The sequence below is a fragment of the Hyperoodon ampullatus genome (assembly GCF_949752795.1).
Source record: "Hyperoodon ampullatus genome assembly, chromosome: 11".
Lineage (NCBI taxonomy): Eukaryota > Metazoa > Chordata > Mammalia > Artiodactyla > Ziphiidae > Hyperoodon > Hyperoodon ampullatus.
This window is the reverse complement of record NC_136924.1, coordinates 92,579,784-92,606,267: the sequence shown is the minus strand read 5'-3', so window position 1 is coordinate 92,606,267 and position 26,484 is coordinate 92,579,784.

Here is a 26,484-nt window from a genome sequence, read left to right as displayed (position 1 = left end):
AGGGAAGGCTCTTCTCATGGTGATGGCAGAGGTGCAAGACTATAACCCTCGTCTGCAAGCACATTTTAAAGACATTGTCAGCCTTCTCTGAAATAATAGCATGTCTACTGTCAAACATCTTTGGTGATGTGTTGATGGTCTCTCTCTTGTTTTGAGATGAAATGTTTATATTAGCCAGATAGGACCCCCTCCCATGGCTCACTCCATCACTTCTTTTGTTCAAATATCACCTTTTCAGAGGGACTTTCTCTGACAACTCTTTGAAACATAGCATACCTTACTGTATCTGTGTACTCTGCTGTATTTTATTTTTTAAATTTATTTAAAAAATTTTAAAATCAATTAATTAATTTTTTATTTTTGGCTCTGTTGGGTCTTTGCTGCTGCGCACGGGCCTTCTCTAGTTGTGGAGAGCGGGGGCTACTCTTCCTTAGAGTACACAGGTTTCTCATTGCGGTGGCTTCTCTTTGTTGCGGAGCACGGGCTCTAGGCACACGGGCTCAGTAGTTGTGGCTCACGGGCTCCAGAGCTCAGGCTCAGTAGTTGTGGGGCACCGGCTTAATTACTCTGTGGCATGTGGGATCCTCCCAGACCAGGGCTCAAACCCATGTCCCCTGCATTGGCAGGCAGATTCTCAACCACCAGAGAAGCCCCTGCTATCTTATATTTATTTATTTATCTATTTATCTATTTATTTATTTATTTTATTTTTTATTTAAAAAAATTTTGTTTTTAACATCTTTATTGGAGTATAATTGCTTTACAATGGTGTGTTAGTTTCTGCTTTAAAACAAGGTGAATCAGGGGCTTCCCTGGTGGTGCAGTGGTTGAGAATCTGCCTGCCAATGCAGGGGACACGGGTTCGAGCCCTGGTCTGGGAAGATCCCACATGCCGCGGAGCAACTAGTCCCGTGAGCCACAATTACTGAGCCTGCGCGTCTGGAGCCTGTGCTCCGCAACAAGAGAGGCCGCGATAGTGAGAGGCCCGCGCACCGCGATGAGGAGTGGACCCCACTTGCCGCAACTAGAGAAAGCCCTCGCACAGAAACGAAGACCCAACACAGCCATAAATAAATAAATAAAAATTAAAAAAAAAAAACAACAAGGTGAATCAGATATACATATACATATGTCCCCATATCTCTTCCCTCTTGCGTCTCCCCCTGCTATATATATATATATATATTTTTTTTTTTTTTTTTTTTTTTGCGGTACGTGGGCCTCTCACTGTTGTGGCCTCTCCCGTTGTGGAGCACAGGCTCCGGACGTGCAGGCTCAGCAGCCATGGCTCATGGGCCCAGCTGCTCCGCGGCATGTGGGATCTTCCCAGACCGGGGCACGAACCCGTGTCCCCTGCACCGGCAGGCGGACTCTCAACCACTGCGCCACCAGGGAAGCCCTCCCCCTGCTATATTTTAAAATAGCATTTCTCTGTACTTTACATTGTAAAAACTTTTTATTGAAATATAGTTGATTTACAATGTTGTGTTAGTTTCAGGTATACAGCAAAGTGATTCAGATATATATATGTATATATATATATACATATATATATAATTGTTTAGATTCTTTTCCACTCTAGGTTATTATAGGACATTGAGTAGAGTTCCCTGTGCTATGCAGTAGGTCCTTGTTGGTTAGTTATTTTGTATATAGTGTGTGTGTGTTAATCCCAAACTCTTAAGTTATCCCTTCCTCCTTTCCCCTTGGGTAACCATAAGTTTGTTTTCTAACTACATAACATTAGAGTAAATATTTATTTCTTATTTCTTTATGTCTCTCCTACAAGAATATAAGCTTCATGAGGGGAGAGACTTTGTCTTGTGCACGGATGAATTTTCAACACCTTGAGCAGTGCTTGAAGGCGAGAAGGCTTTCAATAAATAGTGCTGAATGAATTAGGAAAAACAGTTATGAAAGAGGTCTAAGTCTGCGTTACAGAGTTCTCCAAGGAGGAGAGTTGCTTGCCCCTGAATTATGTGATGTCACTCTACAGTGTCCGTTTATTCAGGGTCGAGCTCTTTTTGACACAACATCAATATTTTTGACATTCTTTTTTTTTTATTTGCTCATAAAACACTGTCTGTGGCCCTGTAAAAGCATCTCTAAATTTTTCCTGATACTTCATGTGAAGTTTTGATTATTTCTGAAGCCATTCTCTGAGCCCCTAATATATCTGTCCCTCCTGTCTGCAGATACTTTCAAGGTGGTAGAGTTGAGCTAACGAGGAAATAGCTAAACAGTGGGCTTTGCTTCAACCTTGTGTACTGACTGCTTTTGTGCCTTATCCTCGAATCTGGTATCAAAACAAAAATCTTTAACATGGGAAGGTATTCTAGTCCTCAAGCTATCTATTATTGTCACAGATAATGAACAAGGCAGCTTTTAAAAACACCCAAACAACGTTCTCTAACCTGTCTCTCCAGTCACCCACCTTCTCCTACAATGAGAATGTTATGATGGGATTCATTCCAAATAACCTTACTTTTATATAACTTAGAACTGTAATGCTTTTTAAAAATCTCACATATTTCTATAGTGTTTGTTCCTTTCTGGAGAACTTTCACATTGTGTATTTTTCCCTTATACGTCAACGTAGGTATGGTTGCTCCCATTCGACACAGGACAAATCAGATACAGAAGAGTTCATTGACATCCTCAAGTCACTTGGCTAACTAGTGACTGCATCAGTACACGATCTGTCTCCAGGCTTCTGTGCTATACAGATTTCGAATGTTGAAATATTAGGGTCACTTCATCTGATTCCCAGTATAAACTTCCTGTTTTCTAGATTTGAAAACATATCAGTAAGTTTAAAAAGGAAACATCAAAGTAACGGCAGTGTGTTTGGCAAAGCTGTGAGGCTGGGGTAATCTACATACTGTACTCTCCCCGCTGTCCCATCACTACATTTATGAGGATAAAACCAGTTGTGTTTAATGGAAATGGGTGGGCATGAAAGGGCAGCATGAAATATGAGGGAGATGTGTGTAAGGCGGGGGGGCTTCATCCAAGAGTGAACATAAGGTGAGAACATGTGTATTAAGGCTCTAGGGCTTTCTTCACCAACCCTGTCTTTCTCATCCCAACTCAGAGAGGCTTGGCCATGTCCATTACTTGAGCCAATCCTGACCAGGTGTCAGCAGCCTCAGGCCACCAGGTGATGTGTTCTAGCATTTGCTGTCATGGATCAGGTGTCTGATATGAGCTATAGGCAACCATATGCCCATCAAGTCCTTGCCTTCTTTGGCCTTCTTTGACTGCAGCGGTCACTTCATATGATTGGATTTCTGTTTGGAGCTGTGGCCTGAATACCTGATCATCTATCTAGGACCCCCGTGACCCCCATCTAGCTCCCACCAGCTCATCCCCTGAGGGGGTGGCTGGGTTTTGCTTTCTGAAGATTCAGGCACTGGTTGGGAATATGAAGGGATCAGTTGTCAGTAATATTGCTACAACTGCCTGCCTGACTTCAAGCATGTCCTGTAGGGTCCAATGCTAAAACTCCAATGCCTTCCATCCTACCTGGAATGGGGTAGACAGTCAATGAATAAGTGAATGAATAAACAGAAACACTTCCTGACTTCTTATATCTACTCACTGGGGAGAGCCTTTTATATAGGACATCTGTCTGGATATAACCTGAATTACATCATCCTTTTGGACTATGAGTCTTGGGCTCTCTACCATTTGCAGCTAATTCAGTCTTCCTGCTTTCAGATTCATGGACAAACATGTGCCTTACAAGGGTCTCCCATTCACTTGCCCTTTTATCCAAGTCGGCTACCCTACCACCACTACTTGACAGTGAGTAGAAAGACAGCCCCCTTCCACTTTTGGGACTGTGAAAGCCATTTCAGAAACCAACAAGTGTGCCCTCACTAAATGGACTCTAAAAATGCTTTTTGAGGAGCAGGAAGGAGAAATCTCTGGCTCATGCTCAGGATTTTGAAGGCAGAATTAGATTTGGCAATAGGAAAAATTCAATGCCATTTAACAGAGATTTATTTAATTTTAAAGTACTTCTATATGCCTAGAACAACAGGAATGAAAAAGGGGAGTCAGACATGTACTCTGCTCTCTAGGGAATGACAATCCAGTGCCTGAGGAAGACCCAGTGATAATTGAGGTAGGCACAGTAATTCCAGCATCGGGCAGATTTAGCAAATGCTACAGCAGGGCAAGGGTGGAACCCCTGGGGAGGGCTCAGCAGTTATCATATATTTCTGGGAGACCGAGGGAGGAAGAAGTCCTAAAGTACTATAGCTTGTCCTTGGTGTCTTCCCATTTCCTTTTCAGGATCCTCTATTCTAAATGAAATGAAATGAATTGAATTAAATTCAAAATTTTGGTTAGTTAATACATTCCAGTGATCAAAACCCAAAAAGGTTTCATGAGACACACATTTCGAAGTCTTACTCTCACCATGATCTCTTCAGCCCATCCCCCCACTCCTATTCCCTGTAGGTAAGCTTTTGTATTGGTTTCTAGTGAATTCTTCCAGGGCTACTTTATGTAAACAAAACAGGTAAGAATGCACATTCTTATTCCATCCGTTTTCTCACACAAAAGTTTACGTTATGTCTGGTTTCCATCTTGTTTTTTTTCTTTAAGATCTATCCCAGAGATGATTCTATATCAATAAATAAGGAACTTCTTCTTTTTTTAAAATAAATGCATTAGAAAGCCTTGCTGTTTATTGAGCCAACTCCTTTGGGGTGTTTCCAACTGTTCGCCATCAAAAATATTGTTGCACCGTTTATGTACATCATTTCGTTTGTGTGCAGGTATGTCTGTAGGGTAAATACCCAGAAGCAGGACTGCTCAGTGATCTGCCCTCTTCTCTTTTTCTTTTTCGTTCAATCTCATCACTATGTCCAGTCTCAGAGATACTTGCTTTGTCATAAGACTCTCAAGGACCAAAGGACCAGATCTCTTCTGGTTGAATTCCAGTCCTCTGAGGAAATAGAAGGTGAGATCTTAAGACACTTGCTACATTTTAAGACCTAAGAAGCCATTTGGTTCTACATGACCCACTTATTGGATTGACTCTATCATCAAATCCTGATTTCCAATTCCATTAATATTTGTTTCGGCCTAGTCAGTGCCTTATTCTGCCCTCATTCACCTGTGCAGCCAACAAATGTTTATTGGGCACTTACTAGACCTTAAGCTCTGATAGACACTGGAGTTAGAATTGGTCCCTTCTCTCTAGCTCACAATCTAGACAGAGATGTAACTATCTAAGTACACATTCAGTACGGCAGATATTGCTATAAACCTAGATGTAGGTTGAACTTTGTCTCCAGCCTCCCCACCCTCTCTATGTTCTTGGCAACCTATCAGGATCCCTCACTGGCACTTGCCATGTGCTTCTCATAAGGCATGGAAATTTGGGTCAGAAAACTTGAATTTGGGTTTAATCTATGTTACTTATTAGCTTGTAGTTTTTCAGAAAATCTAAATCTCCATTTGAAATGTATGTGAGTATCAAATGACAGAAAAGCTTGAAATGCGTTGTAACTTATTGTTTACAATTTTCTCTCCTAGAAAACAGCACTGTGAGTAAGAACAGTTAAGGGTTGTGGGAATAATTTTAGTACTTGCCTCTGGACCGTCAGAACCTCTTAAGTCCCTCTCCTTTTCTGGGTAGATTTGTCCAGGTGACAGGCAGTCAAAGGAAGACATTAAGTTTTTTTGTAACAGCTGTCAGTGCAATTTCTCATGTGGGCTTGGCACTGACTCTGGCCCACCTGTACTTATCGCTGTCAGTGTCACTTCATCACCACTGAGCCACTGAGTTGACCATCCTGCTCTGACCAAGGAGGGGGAGGGCTTTTTGAGATGATGTCCCTGGGAACCGTACCAGAAACTATAAGAGTTGTACCCAAAGTATTCCTGCATACGGATGGCACGTCAATGTCAACACAGGGTCAGAATTGGGCATCTGTATCAGCCAGCATGTGGTCAGGAAAAGAAAGCCCAGGCCAGGGGGTCCCGCAGAAGAGTTATAATATGGGGAGCGCATCTCAAAGGCACTGGAGGAGCTGAAAAGTGAACCTGGGGATAGAGAGACAACTCAGAACACAGCAACATTCACAGCCGGCTGCCAGCCCTTGGGTGGGAGGGAACAAGAGAGCAGGAGGTATTATCAGCGCCCAAGAGACGGACCTGCTGGTCTGTCCTGGATCACAGAGCAGCCTCAGCTCACTGATGGGAATTAGAGAAATTCTGTCTTCTTCCTCGCCCCTCTCCTCCCCCTGCTAGTGCCTTCTGTGAGCTGAACCTAGTGAGAAGACTACTGGCAAGGGAGCCTGGGAAATAGATTTTGCTGGAGAAAGTCAGGGAATGAATCCTAGAGCAAACAGGCAAATGACCAGCACAGACTCTGCTCTGTTAGAAAGTGTTCCCTTTAAGTGGGGAAGGTTGCTTCCAACTTTCCTTTGGTTCCTAAAGCCATATTCTTTTGTCCTGAGGCCTATCGGGTTTTACGTTCTTTGTTACTCTTTCTTGCAGCAGGCCCACCAAGCCCAGACCAGAGAGAGCTTCCGGGAGTCCCAGGTGGGACCATCAATCCACATTATCCTGCCTGTTCTCTTTGATTCCTACAGTTGTCTAGCTAGCCCTTTCATCAGTGGCTTGGTTGGATGCACAGGTAGGAAAGGGGAGATCCAGGATCAACACGTCACCTCCTAGAATCATCAAGAAGCCGGAGAATTCTGAGAAGGAGCAAGATGATTCCTGAGGCTTCCCCGTGGTTATTACCCACCACAACTCCAGTGGTTACAGGTAAAAATTCTCGAAATCGCTTTACTGTCAGCCACAGTCTTCTAGTCTTGATTAGAATGATAGCATTTTAGAGCTAGAAAAGTTGTTAGAAATAACCAGTCTCAACATTTTCTTCTTCGTCGTATAAACAGTGGAAATGAGGTCCGGCGAGGTTAAGTGACACTATCAAGATCACATAACAACTTAGTGGTGTGAGCTGATTTTAAAACATTCCTTTTCCATCTCCCCACGTCAATTTCACTTAAGTTCTGTACCGATTCACCATCTTTTTAAAAAAGTAATTAATTAATTAATTAATTTTTGGCTGTTTTGGTTCTTCGTTGCTGTGCGCGGGCTTTCTCTAGTTGCTGCCATCAGGGGCTACTCTTCGGTGCGGTGCAGTGGCTTTTCTTGTTGCGGAGCACGGGCTCTAGGCGCACGGGCTTCGGTAGTTGTGGCTCACGGGCTCTAGAGCGCAGACTCAGTAGTTGCGGTGCACGGGCTTGGTTGTTCCGCGGCATGCGGTATCTTCCCAGACCAGGGCTCGAACCCGTGTCCCCTGCATTGGCAGGCAGATTCTTAACCACTGCGCCACCAGGGAAGCCCATCGATTCACCATCTTAATACATTCTTCCAAAAAGATTTAAGCACTTCCACTCCTACTACTTCAGAATTTCTCAGTGTAGAGAGCAGTTTAGGTGGTCGTAGATCACTTTCAGCAGATTTTTATTTTCCCCTGCTGCCTCCATCTCACTTGATACAAATGATTCTGAGCTGAGGAGTATCTCAAATGAGCTCAGGTTTGAATTGGCCGGTGGCTTATGTTATCAGAGGGAGGGCTTGTGTGGCTTTCCCTTCTCCAATGTTGTTTGTGGTTCGAGCATGTGAGGGCTCTTTCTGTGAGAAGTTCTATGGTTTTATGGCCAGTAAAGTAAAATGGAAACCCAATACTATCATTTTCAATGTAGGTTTTATTTCCCTGGTGATACATGAAGAAATTGGTTCAGTGAAGAAGCCAGCTGTGAGCGTGGAAATCTGCAGAGCGCAGGTCCATGGGAGCCCCGGAAAGGGTGTGGAGTCAAGGGGGAGGAAGGTCTGATCTTTGATGGGACGGCTGATCCCACAAGGTTTCTCCCCAGCTTCAGTCAGTGGCTTGAAGCGGCAGTTTAGTTCTTACCTGAGTGGGGAAGGAGAAAAAGACAAAGAAGCCAAGAGAAAAAAGATAGAATAAAGAAGGGGGGTGGGCACAACAGAGACAGAGCACAAAGGAAAGAAGGAAATAGAAGGAAATGCTCCCATAGGAGCCAAGAGCCATGGGAGAATAAGAATCAAAGAAGGGGGCCACATGTCACCAAAAAGTGCATTGAATGGAACTGTGACTTTTTTTTTTGGTCTGCAGCACTAAGCTGAATTAGCTATTTTTATCAGTGTGAGGTAATCAGACTCAGGCCATGTCTTTGACTGCAGAGAAATCAGAGTGATCCAAAGACTAGGTCAGTCTGGTTTGCAGCTGCAGGGACTAACATGCTGAGATCTGACATGGGTTGGAGGTAAGAATGGGGCCGGGGGAGGAAGGGGGAGCACTGTCTTCATCCACTGGGGATGGGGGCTCGCACATACCAGGTCCTCCGTGTGCACTGCTTAAATGTTCATTCCTCCTTTGGCTACTTGTTCTGATGCAGTCCTGGTGATGCCAACTTAGCACAAAGATTAATTTGTACGTTTTCTTTTCAATTGCTGTGAGTCAATATTTGGCTAGAAATTGGGCATCCTGAAGTTTGGAAGGTAGAGGAGTGAGTGGGAGGGGAAGCCTCCTGGGTTAACACAGAGGTAGGAAGGTGTTTGTTCTTCTGGGCGGTAGTGGAGGAGAAGGAATCGTCTAGAGTGGGCAGGCGCTAGAGGGCTGTATAAAGTGGAAAACAACTGCACTTTAATCAGCTGGAAGGAGAGAAGGATAACTGGTTTGAGACCCTCAGAGTACTTTGCAATTACACTGGTTGGCGAGGTCATCAGTCACGATGATCCAGCTGGACTGTTTCCCGGAACTTAGAATCGTTCGCAGATGAGAAAAGCAGTTGGTAGGATTGTCTCTGGAGAATATTCCTACCTATCGTCATTAAAGGAGAAATAATGAGAGAGCAGGAGATTAACTAGTTAGTTGGGGAATCAAGGAAAAGGTGGGAATTGACACCTCGGGGCCTAATCTTGAAAATTGTTCTGGCACAGATGGCAGCTTGCTGAACAGAAGAGGAATGGGATGGGGAATGCCAAAAAACAGAAGAGAAAAAAGAAAAAAAGATCAAAAATGCTAATCAAAAGATAATAAATAGACCGAGAGATTTTCATACTAAGTGAAGAAAGCCAGACAGAGACAAATAGCTCACGATATCGCTTATGTGTGGAATCTAAAAAAGCAAAAACAAAAACAAATGAATTTATTTACAGAACAGAAAGAGACTCACAGACATAGAAAACAAACGTAAGGTTACCAAAGGGGAAAGGAGAGGGGGAGGGATAAATTAGGAGGTTGGGATTAACGTAAACATGCTATTATATATAAAATAGATAAACAACGAGGACCTACTGTATGGCACAGGGAGCTATACTCAAGATCTTGTAATAACCTATAATGGAAAAGAATCTGAAAAAGAATATATATATCACTAAAAAGTTATATATATATACATTTATATGTGTATATATGTATATAACAGAATCACTTTGCTGTACACTTGAAATGAACACGACACCGTAAGTCAATTATACTTCAATAAAAAATTTTAAAAATATGTAATAAAGTGCTAAACTATTTTAAATAAAAATAACAGCTTTGGTATGACATCTTTATTCAGTCATAGATGACATTTATTAAAAATGCTCCCATTCCTCAAGCTGTTTCAGCACAGGAGCCAGAGAGAGAAACCCAAGAGTTAAACTGGTGATGGTTGCAGCTAGATTCCTCATCTCTCCATGCTGTGTGGGATGCCAGTCCTGATGACAGTGACAATAGCTAAACACAGCTCAGAATTATAATTGTCATAAGGCTCTTTCCCAAGTTCATCTACCTTACTTAACATTTTAAGTCTCTCCTGCTTAATGAAATGTCATCTTTTCAAAGCTGGTGGCCAAATAATTGTTTAAAGTGAATCAGAATGTGAAAGGTGAAGGTTTTCATAACTCGAAGCTTAATTCATTGTGATACTGAGAATCATGCCTCACACTAACTTAAATGATGTCATATTTCAGGATGTGTGACCTTTCACCACCCCACGCTTCACCAGTTACAGCATTTCCCTTTCTCCAGAGTAGCTGGGGAGAGTGGTTTCAATTTCCAATATTCTGATTAACTGGGTATTGACATATAATCCAATTATCAGAGAATGAAAATTCGTCTTCTCTGAATGATGGCTTTACCTTTGTAACCTTTCTGTTTTTCCTACTCTCTCTTTAGGTTAATCTTCTTGAAGACCAACTCATTTCTCCCCAGCTCAAAACGTTCAGTAACTGAACTTCCCTGGTGGTCCAGTGGTTAAGACCCTGTACTTGCCCTGCAGGGGGCATGGGTTCAATCCCTGGTCGGGGAACTAAGATCCCACAAGCTTAGCGGCCAAAGAAAAAAACCCTTCAATAACCTCCCGTAACCCATGGGATAAAGCTCCCATTCAAAGTTGTTCATGATCGTTCCCAGTGTATCCTATTTTTACCCCAATTTCCGTACCCTCTGTGCCTCTCACACTCTTCTTCATAAACACCCTGACCTTCCTCCATGCTTGGTGTTCTCTCCACAGAAGGTTGTTTCTGCATATTCAAATCCTACGTATTTTTGAAGACTCAGGTCAGTTCCCTCCTCTTTGGAAAGTCTTCCTCAATCTCTCCCTCCCCCCACCTCCTGGTTTTACTAATATCTTCTCCTTCTGAAATCTCATATTCCTTCTTTTTAATTCTCTGTAACATTTTCTTTAAAAAAATTATTGAAATATAGTTGATTTCCAATGTTGTGTTAATTTCTGGTGTAGAGTAAAGTGATTCAGTTGTGTATATATATATATATATATATATATGTATATGTACACATATATATTCTTTTTCATTATAAGTTATCACAAGATATTGAATATAGTTCCCTATGCTATATAGTAGGACCTTGTTGTTTATCTGTTTTATATAGAGTAGTGTGTATCTGCTAATTCCAAATTCCTAATTTATCCCCCTACACCTTTGGTAACCATAAGGTTGTTTTCTAGGCCTGTGAGTCTGTTTCTGTTTTGTAAATAAGTTCATTTTTGTCATATTTTAGATTTCACATATAAGGGATGTCTTATATTTGTCTCTCTTTGTCTGACTTACTTCACTTAGTATGTTAATCTCTAGGCCCATCTATGTTGCTGCAAATGACAGTATTTCATTCTTTTTCATGGCTGAGTAATATTCCATTGTATATATGTACCACATCTTTATCTACTCATCTGTTGATGGACATTGAGGTAGCTTCCATGTCTTGGCAATTGTAAATAGTGCTACTATGAATATTGGGGTGCATGCATCTTTTCAAATTAGAGTTTTCTCTGGATGTATAGCCAGAAGTGGGATTGCTGGATCATATGGCAACTCTATTTTTAGTTTTTTAAGGAGCCTCCATACTGTTCTCCAGAGTGACTGCACCAATTTACATTCCCACCAGCAGTGTAGGAGGGTTCCCTTTTCTCTACACCCTCTCCAGCTTTTATTGTTTGTAGATTTGTTTGATAATGGCCATTCTGACTGGTATGAGATGATACCTCATTGTAATTTTGATTTGCTTTTCTCTGATAATTAGTGATATTGAGCATCTATCGTGTGTCTATTGGCTATTTGTATGTCTTCTTCGGAGAAATGTCTTTTCAGGTGTTCTGCCCATGAAATCTCATATTCATCTCTGCCTCTTTTGGGAAATGACTTTCCCCTTTAAGCCATTATCATTTACATCTACTTTATCTTACCAATTAGTCACAGTTTCCCTGAATGTATAATTAGTGACAGATACATCTCTGTCAGTCCCCTAGGTGCCACCACATGTCTTGCACACAGTAGGTGCTCATTAAATAAATGAACAAACAGAACCATAATTTCATCACTTGGATGGGTCAGAAGGTGATTTTCTCTTTCTTAGATGATTCATAGAATACTTCCGGATCTCACAGTGCTTTTGATTTATTATGATTAATGTCAGCCATCATTAGAGAGGCTGCAAATAAGTCTGGGTATTTGAATTTTCTGGTTTGGATTTCTGAACAAAACTGAGAGTGAGTACATTTAGCAAACAGGGGACTGACAGAACCTAAAGGAAAAATGCAAGATTTCATTGACTTCACATCAAACACGGGGTAAAGGATTCAGGGAATTAGGAGAAAATTAAATCCATCTAGATGTGGAGTGACTTTGTCTGAGAGAATCTAATTAGTCATGTCAGAGTGTGATCTGAGCCTCAGCGTGAATACTACCAACATCCCCACTCTCTGAGGAAAATGACTTCAGGAAATGTAGCCATCCCAAGGGACAGGACCAGGCACTAGGCAGGAGGTAGACAGCTTCCTTAATCACCAGAACCACAACTCGGATTGAAAATTCACTGTGGTTTCCTGCCCCAAGGGCTGCAGGACATGGCATTTATTTCAAGGCTGGCATAGTCACTGCCCCTGATACCATGCCTGTGGGCCGACAAGAGTTCGTGCAGAGTCATGCACATCCAGATAAAAATAGGAAAGAGGCCAGTGATCAAGCATGGGTGAGAGGTCAGTGTCCATGATGCCAAGCCACGCTGGGAGCAGGCTCAGGTCAAGTGATCTGAGGAAGAAAGAAAAGGGGATGTAGGAGCTCATGGTAGGATACAGTCAGGGTAGCAGTGCCAAATAAGCTAATGTAGATGTCAGGAAAAAGTAGAAGACCAGTCCAGGCTAAGAATCAACATCTTTGAAATCTGAAGAAGTTGAAGGGACAAAGCAAGATGGATTGCCAATATGGAGCTATCTGTAGCATTTTGCATCTTTCTCTCCAGAAAACAGCTGCAGGGTCCCAGCATCCAGCAAAGAAATGAGATGCCAGGGGAATTTGCTATTCCAGCCCCAGCTGTATTGATGTGCCCTCTCACTCTAGTGAAACCCACTGTGAGGTCTCCTGTCTCGAGGGTTGGCGGACGATGCTCACTGAAGGCTGGTGGCAGGAAATGTAACGGTGATCATTGGAGGCTATTATCCAGGCAGAATAATTTTCTCAATACACGGGCAAATAGTTGTTTGGAAATGGACCCTCCCTGGAGCATTATGCTGATCAGGACATCTACTAGGGATTCTCTTTCCTAGATTTTATCTGATTTCTCCTCGAGGTTATGGGAACCCAGAGTCCACTAAAATCCTCTCCAAGAGCTCCCTGTCTTGGTCTTTGACACTGACCGATGCTTAACTGTGGATCTTCCCACAGCTGGCTGTATTGTCCTTGTAACAGCTGGTGGCAGTGGGAGCCAGGTTCACATGCACTCTTAGAGCAGCCCAAGCCCATCTTAGAGTAACTTCCAGGTGGACAGCTAAGTGCAGTTCTTTGTGTAATGGAACTGTCTAAATTATAGACTCTATAATGTTAAAGCTAGAAGAAGACAACTCTGTGTTTCATACAGAGAGAAACAAGTTCAGAGTAGTTAAGTAACCTGCCCAAGGTCACAGAGTCAGAACCAAGAGAACCCAGATCTTCTGAATTCCTGTCTATTAAATCATATTCACATGGCCATCAGGGACCACACCAATTCCAAGTCAAGCTTTTAGGTTCCCATCTGATTAGTGAACAGGAAATTCTGGTCCATTGTCCATGCAGTGGAAATTGATTCTTAAAATGATTATCATGAGAATATGTAAGAATGGGTGAAGATGTGTGAGCAATTTACCAAAACTGCTCTGAGCCCCCACTTTCTTATTTGGAAAATGAAGACTTATCACCCCCCTTAAAGGATTACTGTAGAGATTAAATGGATAAAAATGTAAGTATAACATTAACTAGATGCATGGTAAGTCCTTGCTTCATCAAAAGAAAGATTCAAGAATGTTTAGTTTTGGTGCTCTTTCATTGCATTAAGTTTCTTGGAGTTTAGTTAACTCCTGTAGGATTTTTGTGTGTGTTTGTTTGTTTTGTTTTGTTTTTTTCAATGTTCTGCTGACCAGAAAGAAGCACAGTACATGAGAGTCATATGTACTTACATGACCAAGAAACAAAGATATCTAAGTGTCAGTTCTAGCTCTGCTACCTACAAACTGGATAATCCCGTGTAAACCATTTAGAGTTTATGGGTATCAGTTTCTTCTTCTCTAAAATTCAATAATAGACTGTGTTTTCTGTATCTGCTTCATAGGATTACTGTGAAGATCAGATAAAGTAACAAATGAGCAAGTGTTTTTACCATTAACTCAGTGGCCATGTATTGAGTGTGTCAGTTTCCAGCCGTCATTTAATCTCCACAATAATCCCGTGCGGCAGACATAGCTTGCTCCATTTGAAAACCTGAGCTCAGAGAGACATTCGGTCACTTTCTAAAGCTTTGCAGTTACTGAGCAGGAGAGCCAGGACTCAAAACCAAGCCTCTCAACTACAAGTGCCTTTCTCACTATTATGTGGAATCAAATAAAATTGCTATTTTTGTAGGTCAAAAAAAATCGAATGTCAGCAGTTTCACATGGTTTAACCTGATATAACACCTCTGTATAAAGAACTATTGAAATTCCAGAGAGCAGAACTATTGAGTAGTAGCTTAGGCTCTGATTAGCACCATTCAGAAAAGTGTGGCTTTATACCATGTAGAGGATCAGAAAGGGGTCATAAATTTCACGTTTCATCCAAATGGGAAACGTGGCAGAACCCTGCTCTGGTTGGGCATATTCACACAGTAGTTCAGCCACAGCTCATGCATAGGAGACAAGCTCTATCAGCAGCGCCGTCCTTAAGCTGGGGTCCTGATAGACTATGTGATGTACAATATCTACCTATTGTCATAGAAAAGTGTAAACTCATGATGAACTTGAATCCAGGTGCAGACTGAGATACTAAATAATTTATTTAGTAATGTAAATCGCACGCCTTTAGCAAATATGCCTTTATGAGATTGAGATTATTTTTTTTTGACTATTCCTTTTTTATTGAAATATAGTTGACTTACAATATGATATTAGTTTCAGGTGTACAGCAAAGTGATTTTTATAGTGAATTATATAGATTATACTCCATATAAAGTTGTTACAAAATATTAGCTATATTCCCTGGGTTGTATGTTACATCCTTGTCACTTATTTAGTATTTATTTATTTTTAGAGTCTTTATTGAATTTGTTACAATATTGCTTCTGTTTTATGTTTTGGTTTTTTGGCCTCGAGACATATGGCATCTTAGCTCCCCAACCAGGGATTGAACCCGCACCCCTGCATTGGAAGGTGACGTCTTCACTACTGGACCGCCAGGACAGTCCCACTTATTCATTTTATACCTAGTCATTTGTACCCCTCACCTTTCTTGCCAAGTCCTGTTGACTCTTATTCTAAGATCTCTCCAGCATCTGTTTACTTCTCACCATCCTTGTGGTCCCCATGGTGGTCTAGGCCATCAGCATCTCTCACCTGGATGACTACAATAGCCTTGTAAGTGATGAGATTATTTTTTAATATGAACTTAGATTGGTCTATTCATGAAAATTGCTGTATTTTGGCGGGAGATCTACAGCTATTGGCTGATAGGGTTCTATTAATCCTATGAGGGATGCTGGTTTGAGTTTCTCTTCATTCATGCAGGAAAAGACTGTGAATGCGTTCTGGGATGAGCCTGACCTAGCATTACCTGTACTGGAGATGTGGGGTCCTCCATATGGTGTCACACAAGGTAGGACAGCTGACCTCTGGGGAGATGTATACAGAGTATCACGATTGCTTTGATCACAAGGCCGGATTATACCCCACTGATAAGGGTGGGGTTTTTCCCTGAAGATAATAAATGTTCCTACTATTGGTTATCCTAGGGGACTGGAAAGAGGAGGGCTTTGGACCAGGAAGGGGAAATCTTCTCTCTGTAGGTTGAAGGGTAGCTAGGGGCCAGGATTGCAAGTTAGGAAGAAGTTTGGACATTCCTGTAGGATTGAATTCGGCCAGCTATTTCTAGATAGTGGCCTTAATGCATAGCATTTAGAGAATTTCCTCCTGGGGCTGCATACCTTTTATACCAAGCCTTCAGAACAATTTCACTCATCGTTACAGATCAGCTTCCAGGTAAAAGCAACAAGTTGGCCACATATACTTATTTTCACTTCCCCACAAACCCCCACTAAAATGATAGAAAAAGAAATTTAAAAAACAGTCTTTATTCATGAAGACAAAGAATAGGAGAGGACAAAATGACAATTAAATTTTGGAGGCTGGGAACCAGGTGGATAAGTGATAACTGACTTAGCAAGACTGAGGATGGGTGGGAAATGAATGGAGAAAACTGAAAAGTAATTGAAGTTACATTGAAGAACTCCAGAATTTGTGTCACTGTGGAAGCGAGTATGAAGATGGGATTGATACCAGGGAGGTTGGTTGAAAGTCTGTTTAAGAAGGAAGCAGTTATAGGCCCAAATCCTTCCTCCCATGCAGTGTAGCTGGGCTGCTGCCTCCTCCCGACACTGGCAGAGGTGAGAGAAGGTAAAAAGTCACTAAAGTGAGACAATAGTATGTATGATTGAGAATGGAAGTATTACAGTGAAAGTATCCATGGGAGGGAGCATCAGCCAAGCTAACTCCCTCCATAGTAAACCAACTCACTAGTTCAGAACCGTCAGTCGGCATTTTCAACCAACACTTGCATGTATAAACAGATCACCAAGATGACCATGCATGTCAGAGGGAAGTCTGCAACATGAAAGCACTAGATAGGAAAAAATACACAGAGAAAATTGAAACAACTTGGAGGAAACAAAGATTATACAGGCACAGGAACACAAAATATTTGCTATTCTCTACGACTCAGCCATAAAAAAGAATGACATATTGCTATTTACAGCAACATGCATGGGCTTGGAGGGTATTATCCTAAGTGAAATAAGTCAGACAGAGAAAGACATATACTGTATAATATCACTTATAGTGAAATCTAAAAGATACAACAAACTAGTGAACAGAAGAGAAGCAGACAAAAAAAAAGCAGACTCACAGATAGAAAGAACAAACTAGTGGTTACTAGTGGGAAGAGGGAAGGGAGGAGGGACAATACAGGGATAGGGGATTAAGAGGTACAAACTCTCAGGTATGAAATAAGCTACAGGATATATTGTACAACATGGGGAATATAGCAAATATTTTCTAATAACTATAAATGGAGTATAACCTTTAAAAATTGTGAGTCACTGTATTGTTCACCTATAATTTATATAATATTATACATCAACTATACTTAAATTAAAAAAAATTGTAAGTCAGACAGAGAAAGACAAATATCATATGATATTGCTTACATGTGGAATCAAAAAAAAGTGGTACAAATGAACTTATTTACGAAACAGAAATAGAGTCACAGATGTAGATAAAAAACTTATGGTTACCAGGGGGGAAAGGGGTGGGAGAGGGATAAATTGGCAGATGGGGATTGACATATATACACTACTATATATAAAATAGATAACTAATAAGAACCTAATGTATAACACAGGGAACTCTACTCAATACTCTGTAATGGCCTATATGGGCAAAGAATCTAAAAAAGAGTGGATATATGTATACATATAACTGATTCACTTTGCTGTACAGCAGAAACTAACACAACATTGTAAATCAACTAAATTTTTAAAATTTAAAAAAAGAAAAAGAAAAAAGAAAAAGAAAAAATTTGCTATTCTCAGAGACATGCGAGGATAATATAACTACAGACCAAGGATACAATATTGTAGAAAACAAAAACTTACAAAAAACAAATAAAAAAGCTCTTGGAAATTAAAAATGATAGCAGAAATTAAAAACTTGGAAGAGTTGGAAGATAAGATTGAGAAAATCTCCAGGAAATAGAACAAGAAGGCAAGAGATGCAGAATAGGAAAGAAAAGAGCAGAAAATGATATAATCAGGATATAGGAGCTTCAGAAAAAAAAAAGAACAAAAACATTTAAGGGAAAATATTGATTAAAGAAACAATTAAAATGAACAAGTGGTCAGCACAAAGGAGGGTAAATCCTTTGTGACCCACAGCTGTTACAGGGGATGTCATCTGGGCAAGCTCCAGAGGCTCCCAACACACTCCACATGTAATAGTTTGGTCCGGACCTGAAAAAATGTTCTTCTTGGGTCGCTGAGGACTGGAAAAGCCTTGTTCCCCAGAGCCAGTGTGTATCAGTCAAAGTAGGCTAGGGTGCACTGTAGTAACAAATAATCTTCAAGTCTCAGTGGCTTAACACAACAGAAGGTTATCGCTTGTGCAGTCAGGGGGTAGGCTCACTGTAGTCACCCAGGAACCGAGAGTGGTAGATACCCCATCTCTACACAGTCTTCCACAATTCCCAAAGCAGGAAAAGTAGGATATAGAAACACACATTGTCTCTTAAAAACTTTCACCTGTTAATGATACGTCACACTTCTGTTCACACTTCTGTTTAGCCCCATATCATTGGCTAAAGCAAGTCACATGGCCATGTCTAACTTCTAAGGAAGCAAGGAAGTGCAATCCTATCTTGTGCTGGGAAAGTGAGGAGAGCTGGACTATTCATGAATATCCCTAAAACCAGCAGTGTCTTAAGAGTCGGCAGCAGCGAACTCCTTATCTTTTGGGATTTCACACTAGCCTGTGAGCTTCTGGAAGCCAGAGCTTGTGCCTTGTGTATCTCTCTATTCTAAAAGCCTAGCACAGGGCTTCCCTGGTGGCGCAGTGGTTGAGAGTCTGCCTGCCGATGCAGGGGACGCGGGTTCGTGCCCCGGTCCGGGAGGATCCCACATGCCACGGAGCGGCTGGGCCTGTGAGCCATGGCCGCTGAGCCTGCGCATCCCGAGCCTGTGCTCCACAACGGGAGAGGCCACAACAGTGAGAGGCCCCAACAGTGAGAGGCCCGCGTACCAAAAAAAAAAAAAAAAAAAAAAAAAAAGCCTAGCACAATGCCCAGCATGAAACAAACTCTCAATAGATACCTGTTGAATGAATCAACAAGTAACTAGATGAAGACTCTTTCCTTAAAGAATAATCTTTCTCATTGCTGACCAGAAAAGTCTACATCACCTTTCATATTTTTAAATTAAGCTTCAGGGACTGAGTTCCATTGCTATATGTGCTCTTCTAACATGGGTAGAAAGGCACCCTGGAGGCCTGTTCAGCCCTGCCCAGATGAGCAAACTCAGGAAACTGCATTTCAGGCCTCACTGGTGACTTTTGGAAATTACAGCCAGTGCAGTCCCTTGTGTGCAAGTCTTAGGGAGATGGTAAGGGAAGGTGGGCAAGCAACTTCCAAATATGAGAACTGGTGATCAAAGCCCAGCCCCAGGAGGGCAGTGAGGGACCTGGGTTATCTTCCTCAAACATTGCTGAAGGCAGGGGCTACAGATGCTGAGACTGGAGGCCTGGCTCTATTTGAGTAGAAGCCCTTAGAAAGGCTCCCAGAACAGATATTCTGTTTCCAAAGTAGCAATGCCAATGCCAAGTTTCTGGGCCAAGTAAAGGCCACAAAATCAAATAATATAGCTGCTTTCAAAGGATAGCTAAATCACTGGATGACTGCTAGAGCGTGTTTATAGCAGCCACAGAAAGTCAACAGACTAGGATGGGTAAAAAACAGGCCATAATCTGATAGGCCCCCCATTTATCATTGCCCTTCGTGGTCCACGATGTTGAAGCCCTGGCAGTGATCTCTATCTTTATTGGTCTGCCTTAGACAAAAAGATTAGTGCATGGCCATGGGTGTATCTGCAAGGAGACTGACAAAAGGCCTGGAGGAAAGAACAGCCTCAGCCCAGTGCCCTGTGCAGAGTGTGAACCTGGGGACGGGCACAGAAGACAAGACGGAATGCCTTCCCTTGGGAGTGGGTGTTGGTATATCCAGGACAAATAATGCAGACCTCTGCTGTGAGAGGAAATTGAAGCCAGCCCAGTGCCCAAAGCGTGGGACAATTTATGGTCATCCTTTGTTGCCAGGATATGCATCACTCCCTGGTGGATGTGTGCCCTTCGTCTTCCTCATCCGCTTAGCTTCTATGTTGCACACAGGCCTGCTGTGCCCCTCTCAGGGGCTGGCCCATCATGGTATGTGTGCTGAGTGTGCTGGAATTATTTGAGCAGTAAGAGGGTCAAGGTGGTGCACAGAGATAGGATGCTGGAAATCTCTGCAACCAGAGGCTGGGGGCACATCTCCCCAGGGGTTACCCCTAATCCTTCTTCAACAGGTTTGGCTGGGCTCCCTGGCAGACTTCTGAGTGGTTGCCTTTCCCTATGCTTGATGTTCAGGGGATGCAGACGTGAATTTGACCTTGGATCACTGGAAAGTAGCAGCTTGTGACTAAGAGGTCACCTACAAAATCCTACCTGATGCTACAGAAGCAAGAATATCTCCCTAACTTTGTAAGCCATCCGAGTCCTAGAAAATAATGGGAGTTTTAATTTCTTCTGGGGAAGGGCAATCTGGTTTGAATGACCTGCTTTGAATGAGCCCTTTTGCAGATTAGATTCTCATCCCAAGCTATCTTATGAACTTGATACAAGAGTTTCTTCTTTACATTTTCTGAAAAGGTCCACATAGTAACTATTTGAGGCTTTGCTGGCCACATATGGTCTCTGCACTCCTCCTTCCTCTCATTAAAACTATAAAAACCATTCTTAGCTCAAGGACCATATATAAACTGTCCTTGGGTTGGATTGTGCCCACAGGCTTGGTTGCTGGTCCATGCTTTAGAACATAAAGTGAAGAAAACCATCTAGTGTCATACAGGGGACTGGAGCATTTTTCAAAGACTTAAGTCAAGTGGGACCATGACTTTAAGTTGGTGGCCCTTCAGTGGGATGGTTGCACATTTATGTAGGTCAAGTACATCTGAGAGGAGCTGGGAACTCAGAAGTACTTCTCCATCTATCTGACAAGAAGAACATGAAAGTCTACCAGAGATACGTTCCTACAGGTCAAAGCTTACACATCCTGGGATTCCCAGTTAAAAGATAGTCCAGGCAGGTTAAGATTCATTTCTCCAGATGGTTTTCTAGATTAAGAGGTGAGTTAAAAGGGAATGTGAGACAGGTGGGTTGGGATGCCTTCCGGACCAGAGGAGCACAGCTCAAGTGGCAATAGGGTGTAACAGTGGCAGAGGGCAAAGAGGCTCTTAAGTGCCATCCAAGCAGGTGACATAAGTGGGTTTCAGAGGGTCCGCATGATCAGCAGGAACCAGTGAAGATGACCAGTCAGCAAAGGGACTGCAGAGGCTTCCACAGGGCTAAGGGACAGGACGCTGAGTACATCGCTGTGTATTCCAGCAACGCATCCAGCAAGAGACAGGCAACAACGTATGGGCTGGATGTGTTCTCTCCCCTGCCCACTGGCACAACTTGGAGCCTGAGAACCCTCCTTGGGTAAAGGGAAGGAGAAGGGCAAGGACAATGAACTACTGACTATCGGATACTCTTTACTCTACAGGGATTAAGTTCACCCTGAATGAGACTTTCAAACCAGAGGACGCTGAATTCCCATCAACTGGTAAATTGAAATTCCCCCACCTTCTCCCCCCACCTCCATCATCAGGAATAGAGGCTTAGAAGTAGAAAATAAGTCCTCTTTCTATGTCCCTCCCCCATCTGAATCATACTTTGGTCTTCCTATACATATTAAACCGATTATTGCCCACCACGTGCGAACCCCTGCTGTTGCATGTAACCGAGATGGACATGACCTCTGCCCTCATGGAGCCAGTGGTCTTCCTGAGTGCTGGTCCATCATTGTAAAAGCGCTGGCCAATCTCTCTTCTATGCCTGTCCCTCTGGTCATCTCCAATAGCACTGCCCGAAACAGCCACCCTCTGGTTTCTCTGTTCCAGTATTTTCCTGCTGAAACCTATTGTTCTCGCTGCTACTAGAGTGCTTTTTCTGAAAAGTGAAAATCTAATCATGTTCTTCTTTTCAAAAGCATTTAATATACACAAGATATAGGCATTTACTGTACACCAATATTGAATCATTGTCTTGTGCCTCTGACACTAATGTAATGTTATAGATCAATTATATTTCAATAAAAAAATTTAAAAGAAATAACAGGGTATTGAGAAGTATCAAAAGGAATACGACAAAAAGGGCCAGCCTATGCTTTATAATCAGAACTTTGAGAGGCAGTTTCATTCATCAAATTTTAAAAGGGAAATACAAGAACAGTATACGCAAATAAAGGGGCAAAAATGGAAGGTTTTTGTTATGTTGTTGTTGTCAGTTTTAAAAAGAGCCAAAGTAATGAGGGCTAACAGAGTCAAAAAAATAATAAGTCCAATAATGACGATGGTGTTCAAGTACAGAGAGCTAGGGAGGAAGATACTGATTAGTTGATCTCTGCAATAAATCTGTGGAGGTCTGTGCAAGAGGAAATGGGCTTAACTATGAAAAAAAGATATATATCCCCTGGAAGTAATAAAGCAGCTCCCAATACATACCTTTCATGAAAAAAATAAAAAGGCATTTACTGGTCTTCTACTGCCCACAGGGTAAAATCCTAATTTCTCATTGTTAGGAAAACCCCACGTGAACCCCACCCCAGACATATGGGGTTCTTGCTGCTCCCCAGACAGATCAAGCTGCTTTTCATCTTTCAAGTTGTGTGTGTGATTCCTTGTGCTCTGCTGTGGTCTGGAAACTACTATTCATTCTTCAAGTCTCCTTTGCTGTCCATCTGTTGGAGCTTGGCTAAGAACCTCCTTTGCTAGGCTCCCACAACACCTTATGCCACCAGAGCACTTATCATACCGAAGGGCCATTGCTTATCAATGTCTTTCATTGGGTTCATTCCTTCATTTATTCATTCACTTAATATTTGTTGAGCACCTACAATGTCCTAGACATTGAAAAACACACAGTCCTAGCCTTTCAGAAGCTAATATTCTAGTGAAGGAGACACACAATACATTTAGAATGCACAATAGATAGTGAGCATTTTAGGGTCAGGAATGGGGTTTTCTTTATCTTTATGTCCCTGGTGCTTAGCACATGTGTGACACACACATGACCCTCCATGATGCTTGTGCATGAATGAATGGATAAGAGAAGCAGAATGTTATGCCACTGACTACATGAGTGTATGGAGAAATTATGTTTGTTTTTGATTCATCTGAAACTCTCTTTTCCTCAAAATCCTCTTCCATCCTCCCCAGTAGAACTCTAAGAACTTTTCACTTGGTTCTCCTTATTTCCCCTTCTCTTGGATCCCATTCCCTCATGATTGTCCTTCCCTCAGGACATTCACCATCTGGCAGATTTCTCACTCTTCTCCAGACAGAGCAAACCATCAGCCTTTCTGGGAAAAAGAGAGGTATCTCCTGGGCTCTTTCTTCACCTATTTGATAAACACTGGATATTCCTCATAATCACACACAACAGTATACTCACAACCAAGGTATGGCAGAGTCAAATCACTCTCATGTAACAGAATCTCATTAATATCTGTTTCTCCAAAAGGCTTGAAGAAGGCAAACCTGATGCACACAGAGATGCATGTGTCGCCCTAGGTGGGGAAACTCACAGGTACACATGTATACAGTACACAGCCACATGGAGTCACCCAAATTGGCACCCCTGGCCCCTGAGACACACTGAAGCAGCGCCTGTCTGAGCCTCCCTTTCTGCATCCTTACAGATTTCTCTGCAGTCATCAGGGCTTCCTGGCCTTCCTCCTCCACCTCAGACCTGCCTTGAACACTCTCATTGGTTTCCTCTCCCTATTCGTGGGTCAATAACCCCTCTTCTTTTGCAACATCCATACTGAGATGAAATCCACATTTGTTGATTCTCTTAACTGAGCTCTGTCCCCCACAATTTATTAAAAATTCACCTTGCACACCACTACCTTGACACTGTACTATTCTATGGGGCCCCCTTTGACCAATGTCACCATGCTATGGAGATCCTACAGGGAGAGGAGGATACAATTTTATAGCTTGGTCCTCTTAGGCAGGCTCATGACTTTCTCAAGACATAGACTAATAAATAGTGACTCCAGAAGCTTCCAAAAAAGGCTAGGCAAGATGACTAGTCCTTTGAAACATGGCCTGTAGCTAAACCTCATGTGAATACACAGGCAACTTGGATAGTCAGGATGAGCTGGATTCTGCTCATTGCTGTGGTAACAAACATCCCCCACCCCTCAATGGTCTACAACAGCAAAGGTTTCTTTCTCACTCATTCCACTCCTCCACCACACCTGACCACACTCTGCTCCTTATCTCCACTCTAGGGCCCAGGTCAACAGAGCAGCCTCTGGCTGGAACATGACAAATCTCATGGCAGAGGGAAAAAGAGATCATGGGGACACACAAGCTGGCTCTTGAGGCTTCTGTCATATTCACTCTCACCTCATTAGCCAAAATAGTCACATGACCAAACCTGATGGGTATCCTGGGTGAGGGTCAGCAAATACTTTGGTTGGTGATACAATCTACCACATAGTGGGAACTTAAACTAACCTCTGAATAACTCTTCCTCTTCTTCCTCCAAGCTATCTCTCCCTTCTTTCAGATCGGGTGAATGGCACTAACATCTACTCAGTCACATTTCCCCAGGATGCTTCCAGAATTGTCTCTCCAATTCATAAAATGAATCATACCACACCCCTGTCTTAAACCTTTCAGTGCCTGTGCTCTGCTCATGGGATAAAGTCCCAACTTATCAGGAGGGTCTATGCAGTTCTTCACAATAAGGCTCCTGCCAAACTTTTATCTCCAGCTATGCCCTCCCCTGAACACTCTGTGCTGCATCAATTCTAAGTAACCTAATGTTGATTTTTTTACAAATCCCATTTTCACGGCTTCATGTCCATTTTCATGGTCATGAAAACTTGGTATACTCTTCCTGTCTTCGGTCTAAAAAGTCTTACCTGCCTTTCAACCGTCAACACAAATTTTGCCCCCACTATAATGTGTAGACCCCCAGGCAGTATTCCCCCAAACTACCACCCAGGTAAAACTGGCAGTTTTCTCCTTTGTGCCTCTACTACATCTTATAGACAGCAGCTTTAAACTTCTTTGATTGTGCCCCTCTAGGAAACATATTTGATATCACAACTCAGAATATACATACATATACATAAACATAACATATATATGTGGGGTTGTATATATATGTATTGTATATACACACACATACAAAAGTGAAACAACAGTATTAGGAAATAATATATCTACCTTAACTACGTGTGACAAATTTTGTTATTTTCTATTCTTTCTACTTCATTGAAGAGATGCTGCTAGGTCCCACTGAATTGGTTCCATGACTCACTAACAGTTCTTAACCCACACTTTGATAAACACTGCTATATAACATAGATGGATCTTAGGAACATAGTGCTTAGTAAAAAAGTTAGAAATAGATTGTGATCTGCGATTCAGTACCATTTATTTGAATTAGATACACTACCATGTGTAAAATAGATAGCTAGTGGGAACCTGCTGTATAGCACAGGGAGCTCAGCTCAGTGCTCTGTGATGACCTAGATGGGTGGGATGGTGGGAGAGGGAGGTCCAAGAGGGAGGGGATATAGGTATACATATAGCTGCTTCACTTCACTGTACAGCAGAAACTAACACAACATTGTACAACAGTTATACTCGAATTAAAAAAAAAACAAACACACACAAAAAGTAACAACATATGTGTTGCAGGAGCACACACAAAGAAAAACGATATGCTTAAAAATGGTTGTCTATGAGGCAGGGAGGAGAATGGGGATGTTTGGAGATAATATAGAGGACAAATAAACAAATAAATGGATCAATTAATAACTGGGAGGCTTTGCAAGTACAATAATACTAACAGGTAATGACTTTACACCTAGGGTCCAAAAGAAACTATAACAAGGATTCTCTATTATGGAAACTTCTATAATATTATCTAAGATCTTTTTCTTTGCCTTTGGTGTTCTGTAGTTTCATTTTGATTTACAGAGGGTGTGTATTCTTTTTATTTATCCTGTTTAGGGCACATTGGACTTCATGAATCCATAGACTTAGGTCTTTCTTCAGTTCTGGAAAATCCTCAGGCATTATCTCCTCAAATATTGCCTTTCTTTCACTCTGATTAAACATCTATTAAATGTTCTCTTCTCTCTTCCACATTGCTTAATATCTCATATTTTCCATCTCCTCATCTGGCCATGGGGTTTCATGGATTTTTTTGTTAGCCCTAATTTACAGTTGACTAATTCTGTCTTTAGATGTGTATAATCTGCTGTGTAACTAAAGTTCCACAGACCCCATGTTACTGACCAGTGTTCTTGGCCTCCTTAATCAACAGAAATTGAGAACTTGATCACACGCCAGACAAGAAATTCAGGCAAGGCTTTACTGGGGCCCCTGCTGCAGCAGTGAGGAGTGAGAACAAGTAATATTTTCCCTTGCTTGCTCGCTCCCTGACTGGGGGGCTAAGCTGGTTCCTTATATGGGGTGAGGGTAGGGGTGTGTCCAGGGGTCGGGCCGGAGGGGTGGCTTAGGTGTTTTGCCCACCCCTTTGTGGTGTTGAGTGCAGGGGG